The 9,168-nt window shown below is 35.2% G+C and overlaps 1 pseudogene; it reads right to left on the bottom strand.

The window, feature by feature from the left end:
* Window positions 1-4,969: 4,969 nt before the first annotated feature.
* Window positions 4,970-5,088, bottom strand: LOC112474841 (annotated as a pseudogene).
* Between the last annotated feature and the right edge of the window lie 4,080 nt (window positions 5,089-9,168).

Below are 9,168 nucleotides of genomic sequence, written 5' to 3'. Positions count from 1 at the left end.
TGCTAAATTATGAAGTTAGAAGAAACATTCACATGGAAGTTTAATACAAACCTTAAAAGTTCAAAGACCTTTCTGCTGTCAGCTACTCGCTTGCACCTCTCTCTCCAGCTTACCAGGTACACATTCAGGGAATGAGTGTCAAAACTCTCTGCAAGTGGCTAGGAGCTTGAAAATCCCCTGGAGAGTTTTAAAAAATTCTATTCTGGGAGATTCTGAGTTAGAAGAATTTGTATTTTTAAAAAGCTTCACAGGTGATATATACATGACTCTATAGGTCTTCTCTTTTTTTTTCTTCCCTCTTTCTTTTCTTCCTTCTCTCTCTCCCTTCTTCACACTTTGCCTTTCTCTGGCTGTGTTTTGGAACAACCCTAAATACTGTGACCAACAAGGGCCTTCGAGCTGTAGAGAAGCAAACTATAGCTTTTAAATTAGGCCAAAGTCATTGAAAATATGCCATAATTTCTGTTTTTTTTTTGTTTTTTTTTTTGTTTGTTATTGAAAACATTAACAAATGTTATTTAAAAGATTCTAACCAAGTCTAGAATGCTATTGGATATTAAAGGAAGAGTCATATGTCCCCTCCAGCCAGGTTGTCTAAAAGGGAGTGGAGGTCTACGGATGGTAATTAGAGAGCAGTCTCCAAGGGAACCAGAGTGCCTGAGCTACAAAGACCAGCTGCCCTCTCCACTGAAGAGCGCCTGCCCACAGCTGCTGGCTTTGAAGGGTTTAGGAGCATTCCGTCTTATTTAATACAGCAGCAGGTTTCGTTCTTATTTTTTTCCATCTGAGATACTAAGAGTTACTTTGAAACAGAGCCTAGGAGAAGGTGGTAGGTGCCAGAGATGAGCACAAATTTATTTTGGAGACTGACTAGAAATGGAGTAAGAGAGATAACAGTGACTAAGAAGAGTGTCATGTCAGGCCTAGGTGACTATGTTTATTGTGGTTCACACAGAAACAGGTAAGAAATCTACTCTTTGTGGAAAGACAATGGACATTTTTAGTTTGAGTGACAGCAGAGTTGAAGAGAGACCTATGCAGGATGTAATTGAGATGGGGAGCTGGAGGTGCTGGAATAACAATTCAGAGACAGAGACAGGTTTAATAATGGGATCTAAGTTGTGTTGAGGCTTTCCCTGGTGCCAAACACTGTGCTTAGCATTTTACATGCTTTTTTTTTTTTTTTCTTATAGATGAAAAAAAAACCACATCAAGGATACAGAAGGGTCTTAGAGGAGAAAGACCTGTGAAAGCTAGACTTCCAATAAATATTATTACATTTTGGTTCTCTATTTAAGCCACTTCACTTATTAAAAAGCTGTTTACTTTTATTTACTCTAAAAGATATTATATGCTCTTGTGTTTAAGATGTTCATTTTAGCTATTACCTTTTCGATGTGATGTTTGAGATACCAATGTAATCGAGAGGAATAATAATAAATTCTTAAACACTTTAGAAAGAAAAATGATTAACTCCATTTGTAGATTTGCTTCCAGGTTTCAGAAACTCAAGTTACCTTAAGTTAGTTAAAGTATACTGAAATTTAGAAGATAGTTTTCATTTGTGGCCAACCAAAATTTTTGGATAGCTTTCCTACATATTGGTAATTTATGTCTCAACTTCTCAAGAAAATTAGAAACCCCAGTCTCTTTTATAGCTAGGAGTGGACCTGTGTTCTTGTGGGAGTCCCTGGGAAAGTTCCTTTCTCAAATAAAATCTTAGAGAGAAGGGTTTTGCATTTTGCTCCTTGCTTTTTCTTCTTCATCCTGCCTGAGATTCAGATACATTACCCTGCAGAATCTCACCAAACCTAAGAGGTACAGCAGTCTCTTTTACCATTGTGACAAATCCTTTAATCTGAGTGGGGAGCTGGGATGCTGGGGGTAACTTGGATCCTTAATGCCATCCTTACAGGAAGCTCTGGACTTCCTGTAATCTGAGAAAGAAAAAGCAAAACAAAACAAACAAAACAAAAACAAAAACAAAAACAAAACTGAAGCCACTATTGATTGACCCCTCTGTTCCTTATAGTTCAGTGAGTAATTTCTGGCTAATGTGTGGGGTGTCTCAGAGAAACTAAGGGCAATAATGTGGATCTAAAGAACAACCAGAGCACAAATGAAGTCAGGACTCTCTCCATTTTCACTTTTCTTTCCACTTTGGCTTCATTCTTTACTTGCAGCACAGTAGCTTTTGTGGGGAAATGATAACTTCAAGCTCCCAGCTTTACATCTTGTAGCTCCTGCTCCCAGGTCCTTAAATCCTGAACGGTTTCCTTGTCTTTTAAATCTTAGATGAGATTCTATTTCTGTCTCAACAAATTTTTGTCAGAGGACTGAAATCTTTTAAGAATTTAACAGTTTCTAGTAAAACCAGATAGATGGAGATAGTTCTGGGGAAGTTCTCAGAAGGTATTTGAACTGGAGGCATTCTGGGAACATAAAACAATGGCTCTCTAGTATAGTCTGCATTGGTTACGGGAGCAAACTATACTGTGTATCTAATTGCCCACCATGAATTACATATTAAATGTGGTTAAGGAAAAGAGATGTCTCTTTTTTTTTTTAGATTTGTGGCTTTTTTTAGTACCCAGGCTTAATATGGTTGATCTAAATAGGAGATATCGGATTTCTATGACACAATTGATTTTGGCAATTTCAGAAAGCAGAACATCCTGTAATCTTTTCAATCCAAGTGGTTATGAATAGAGCAGTTAAGTTTGTATGTTAACAAATTCTGCACTGCTTCCCCAAGAATCTGTAATAAACCTCATCAACATTTGAAGATGCATCACCCTCTCTCGTAACAGGTAATAGAAGCGTCTGTCTTTCCATATTCCTTTAATGATCTCACTGTTTACTGTTCAAGCTGTATAGTGGCAGCTGTTTATTTGCCTGTGTATACAATGGTTCATTGGAATGTTCTCTTCAAATTGAAATTGTGTTTCAAATATTATATTCACTAACAATCTATGTAAAACTTTGCACAATTGTGTATTTTACTCCCTTTGGATACCATATGAATAACATTTAAAATAAGATGTTTCTCTTCCTTACATATGTTTGTCACATTATTATTCTATTGATATTAGTTAAATAATTTGTTTCCTTTGATATGTGACACATTCTTGATGGAATCCAGCCTGTGGCAGATTGTATTTCCTGACAAGGGCTACATCAATGTATATTCCATCCCACACACTCTTCTTTAATGTGACATGCCACTCTCTATCCTAAGTTGAGGATGATGGTTCCTCTCTTTAAATCTGGGTGGACTTTCGAAATGCCTGTACCAATAGAATGTGGCAGAAATGATGCTGTATGACTTTTGAGACTAGATTATAAAATGTAATATGGCTTCTTTCTTGTTCTCTCTCTCTTGCTTTTGGGAACTGGCTGCCATGTTGTAAGGAAGACATGGAGAGACCACATATTGCTGTTCCAGGCTACATCTGCAGCTAAATTCTCAGCTTCCAACCAAAATCAACTGTCAGACATGTGAGTAAACGAATCTTCATATGATATCAGAGCCCAGCCTTTTAAGTCCTCTACCTGAGGCATTTGGTTATTTTATGCCATTAGGTTTGGAGGTGATGTTTTTACACAATCATAGAACTGAGACAAAGTCCATTCTGTTTCTGAAAGACATTTAAGTGTAAAAGCATTAAAAATAAATTATGTCTATTTAAAAAAAAAATGTTATACCCTATATAACGTAAGAAGCTTTTATTTAGATCACAGCTAGTTCTTCCAAGAGGGATGTTTAGATATAGCACCCATCTTGGAATCGCATCTGCTTACTAACTACTATGTTATAAAAATTATCTCAGGATGATGTTTCCATTAATTTGAAATGGTAGAACTGAAATAATTTAGAAAAAAAAATATATTTAGGAGAAAGAAGACCTAAGGAGATGTTCCTGTGATGAAATACTGGAATGGGCTACTGGTGGAGGCAGGGTAATAGTCATCTCTAAAATTATTTGACTGTAATTACAGATTTATCTAGCTTAGTTTTAGCTGGAGAGCAGACATATAGACTGGAATGGTTTTGGGGGTCTTTTATTGCTTATTTCATGGATTTATAAAGTTCTCAATTTACTTATTACTTATGAAGAGAAATAATTAAAGACAAGCAGCTAAATATCAATTTTGACTAATGCTCATGAAAAAGGAGTTAGAATCTTTTAACTACAGATTTAATATCCTACATATAAAACAGAGCCATAATATGGCTTCTATGGACTTGATTATGCTGTTTCCTAATTTTTCGAAAGCATTATTTAGATTGCTAACTTAAAATTTTTAAAATATATAACATTTTGAATTTCTTTGTAAGTATCATCACATCTCCTCTGGCTCTCACTCCCCTACCTCCCTCTTTTCCCTAATAAAAATCATTGTGATTACATTGGCCCTTCCTAGATAATTGAACAATAGTAAGTTTTGGTAATTTTATCAAAAAAGAAGAATAGTTAGAGAAATTGGTACAGCTCCTTTGGAAACCAGTTTGGCAGTACCTCATAATAGCTAAAATAGTGCGTACCCTGTGACACAGCAGTTCTATTTCCTAGAGTATCTTCCCTAGAGGTGCTGTTGTCTATTTGTGTCAGGAGCCGTGCATGAAACCATTCAGGTTAGCATTGCTGTAAGAGTGAAAATCAGAAACAATCCAATGTCCATTAATAGAAGAGGTGAACAATAAGTTGTTGCATGTTCATACAATGAACTATTGTACAATAGTGAAAATGAATTAACTATAACTACACACATCAATATGTATGAATTTCAAAATCATACAATGCTAAGCAAAAAAAAATGTGACAGATGAATATATATGAAATGGCTATTTACATAAATGGCAAAATGGGCAAAACTAAACAATAGCAAGCATGTGTGCATCTCTGTCTATGTGTAGTACAAATTTTTTTTTTTACAATTTTTAAAAATTATTACAAATTATTATTTATGCCTACAGCACCTGGTCTTCCTAGGTGGTCTCCCATCCAAATACTAACCAAGCCCAACCCTGCTTAGCTTCCAAGATCAGATGGGAACAGGCTTGCTCAGGGTGGCACAGCCATAGACCATGGACTGTGGCTCCACTGGGACGTGAACCCAGTACCGTCTGCGTGTAAAGCAGATGTGCTAACCACTACAGTATGAAACCATGTCCACTAATTTTTTTTAAAAAGCCCTAAACAATAGCAAGCATGGGTATATCTGTGTTATGTTTGATAAACTTTTTTTTAAAGCAAAGGAAAGATAAAAATTTGGAATAGTAGTTACCTATGATGAAGAGAGAAGGATCTTGTCACATTAGGGATAGGCGATATCAAATCTATACTGGTGATATTCTATTTTTAAAGCATATGGTAGAAGTACATGGATGTTTATTTTTTCTAATATGATTATTTAAAATAACTATGTGTTATATATATGCTTATGCATGATATATTTTTCCATTGAAGGCAATTTTTTAAAAATAAAAAAACCACTGGGAAATGCTTTAGAAACCCAGGTTCAAGTCTCAGCTGCATATCTAATAGGCTTTTTACTTGAGCAAATGTTTGAATCTAAATTTCCTCCTCTATAAAAGTAGGACATGAAATAGACAATTTTGAAGGAGTCTGTCAACTCAAATTCTTGTTTGTTTGTTTGTTTGTTTGTTTTTGGTGAGTTATTCAATCTTTTTAACTTGGCTGTGATGATTTTGAAAGGCAGAAAAATAAAATTCCTTTTTGGGAAAAATACATTATATCCTGATTATCATAGATGCACTTAATGAATGCACTTAATAGTTCATCGCATTTGGACTTGTCTCATTTACTCATATTTTATGCAATATTTTCACATTGGGCCATAAGTCATTCACATTGACTTGCTACATTCTGATTCTGATTTTCCTGTGGCTTAAGAAAAATTTTAAATATGTATACTTATTTTGACCACGAATTTATACCAATGCTAAATGGAAGTGGTTTGGGAGTGATGGATTTATAAATGTGGCTAAAGAGTATATTGGGCATTTTACTTCTGGCACTAGAGGTATTATGGTAGGGGCTACCTATGATTGAAAAAAGGAATTAAAAAATTACAAAGCCCAAAAGGAAAGTATAGCTATCATATTGAAGGGTTCTTGCTTTACCTGTAGATTAATTCCTGGCATCATCTACAAGTCACAAGCCTTTGTTTATGCATGATGTCTGAAACCAAACTGTATTATAAAGTGGTTTAACATGCTATTTTGTCTTTGAAGTCATATTGGAGTTTAGCTTCAAAATTATTTAGGTATGCTATTATTTAGAGTAAGGAAAGCATTTTATCCTATGATTTCAGGAAACTAAGAAATTATCTTGCATATCATGCTGCCACTCTAAATACAACATTTAAAAAAGTTAACTGCATGTTAATGAAATAAAATACACATGACAAAGCATATCCTATCTACATATCTCCAAATTCTTTTTAACATATATGGAGAATATACATAGGAAAGTAATGGCAAGTTAGAAATATAATTTAGATTTCTAAGCAATAAATAAATAATTTAATAATGAAAAAAAACCTGGCTTCCATTTTATAGTTTCTCCTGGCAAGCTACTAAGCCATAATCTTTATTGTGGAATCCTTTTATTTATCAAAATCAAGTTTTTTAAGAAATAAAATAAAATAATGTTGCAGGCAGGCTATATATCAGTTGAGTTGAGAGCATTCTGTTCTAATTTTCCCCATACACCAGAAGTTTTAAGTGTCATGCTAACATCTGTGGCCTGAACAGAAAGTTGACAAAAATCAGCTTTAATGGCTTTTCCCAGTCTAAAATAATTTCTAATTTCAGTCTGCTGTTAAAAAAAATATAGAGTGTCAAAGTAATATATGCCTCATGCTTCTCACCATTTTGTGTTTTCCCATTGAACATATTTTCACTGGGATCTAAGGAATTTTAAAATCTGGTTTATGATGATGTTTTATTTTCACATGGTTTCAAATGTTCTTTATATCAAAGATTCAGAGCCATGAGGACCCTAGCAATTATCTATGTAATATTTTAATTTTACATATGCAGAAGAAGACTTCTCTTTATTCCATAGGGTCTAACTCAGTGGAAAATGGCAAAACTGCTCCATAAGTAGCTCAACAGTGATGGTAGCTTATGTGTGTATATTCTGGGAAGATGGTTGATAGGAGTAAGGCAGAATCTGTATGGTTGATTATATGTGTGTATGTGTTTATAACAAGATGTTTCCTATACTTTTCGGTTAGACTTCTCTACATTTGAGGGAGACTGCTTCCACAAGCCTAACGTCTCTTCTCTGCTCACTGTCAAAGCTGCACTGAGACATCTCTGATTCCCGATCCCCAGCATAACCTGTCCTTTGCTTTTGCTTTTGCTTTCAATTGGGAATGGATGCCTTTTGATTCAGCTCATCCTGTGGCCCTGTTTCTTCTAACTGTTGTGTTTGTGGTCACATCCCTTTGGTTTTCCATCCCACATTGCTGCAGGGTTCAGCTATCATCTCTCAATCACATACACATAACAAAGCTCAGCTGAGTGGCTGCAAGCTTTGTTTCAAGACCAGCTACACTCCAGGAGTCTGATTTGATCCCTTGGGTAATTTTTTTGTCTTGCTCTTTGTTGTTGATGTGGTTTCTAGGTGACCCTAATGAAAATGTCTGAGAAGCTGTGAGTGATGTTGCTGACAGTTTCAGGTCTAACAGCTGCTTATTAGGATAAATGTCTGGCTTTATCTGGTGTCTGATGATTTTGTTGTGGTTTAGTATTCCACTGACTGGATTGTGTTAGGTGCTACTCATAACAGATACACAGTTTGGTCTCTGTCTTCTGGGAGTTGATGCCATCTAATTCATAGACCTTGAGAGGGCACAGGACCACCCTCAGAATGTCTAGAAAGCCAGTGAAGTGTTCCTTAGCATTCTCAGCTTTTGAATCATTTCTTTTTTTTTTCTCCTTGGTGCCCCATGTCCTAATCTCACACCATTCATTCATGCTAAAAAGAATAATGCATTCAAAACAAGATAAAGAATTATTTCTCCTAAAGTTATTTGAATTTTAACACTAAGGAAATCTCAAAAAATAGGAAAAAGTTGCAATATATGAATTTCAAATATCTATAACAGAAGAATAATTTTATACAGTGGCTCTTTATTATCTGTTTGTGGCCCATGTGGACCTCGATATGATTTTCTAATAGGCATGTTAATTTATGTATGTCCTTCTATGTAACTCCTGTTAGAACTATTCGGTTCACCGAAAATAGGGGCGGTTATCAGCTGATCCATCTAATCTGTGCATTAGTAATCATACTCAGGTGAATAATTAGATTCATATAAAAAGAAGTTATCACAGCATCTGACTTGGGGTCAATAGATTTTTTTCCAGCCTTATTGAGTTATAACTGATATAACATTGTAAGTTTAAGGTGTACAACATGATGATTTCATACACATATATATTGTAAAATTATTAAGGTATATTTTTGATTACTAGTATCTTTTGATTATTGGTATATATGGCTTATATAACTCAGGAAAAAAAAGATGTGGGATTTTAAATTTACCTAAACATTTTTAGGGACCATATTGTATTAGTTATCTGTTGCTACATAACAAATTACTCCAAAACAACAAATATTTTTTAAATCACAGGTTATATAATTCAAGGATTTGAGAGCAGTTTAGCTGAGGTTCTGGTGCAGTGTTTCTCATGAGTCTGCAGCTAAGCTGTCAGCTGTGGTTAGTTGAAGATTTGACTTGAGCTGGAGGCTCCACTTCTGAGATACCTCACTCACATGGTTTTTTGTAGGAGGCTTCAGTTCCTTGCCACATAGGTCTCTTTATAAGGATCCTTGAGTGTCCTTAAAATATGACAACTGTCTTCCCTCAGAGTGACTGATCCAGGAGAAAGAACAGGGAGGACCCTCAGTGACTTTTATGAGCTAGTCATATTCTATCAATTCTAGCACCTTCTATTTCTTAGAAGCTAATCACCAAGTTTAGCTCACACTCCAAGAGAGGGGAATTAAGCTCCACTTTTTGAAGAGAGGCATAGAAAAGAGTTTATGGACATATTTTGAAACCACCACACACATTAAAAAGGACAGGAGGAGGATGTTTAGAAAATTATTCAACATAATTGAGCCACTT

This window comes from Pteropus alecto, unplaced genomic scaffold (genome assembly GCF_000325575.1).
Source record: "Pteropus alecto unplaced genomic scaffold, ASM32557v1 scaffold7, whole genome shotgun sequence".
Lineage (NCBI taxonomy): Eukaryota > Metazoa > Chordata > Mammalia > Chiroptera > Pteropodidae > Pteropus > Pteropus alecto.
This window is presented reverse-complemented; position numbering and strand designations above follow the sequence as displayed.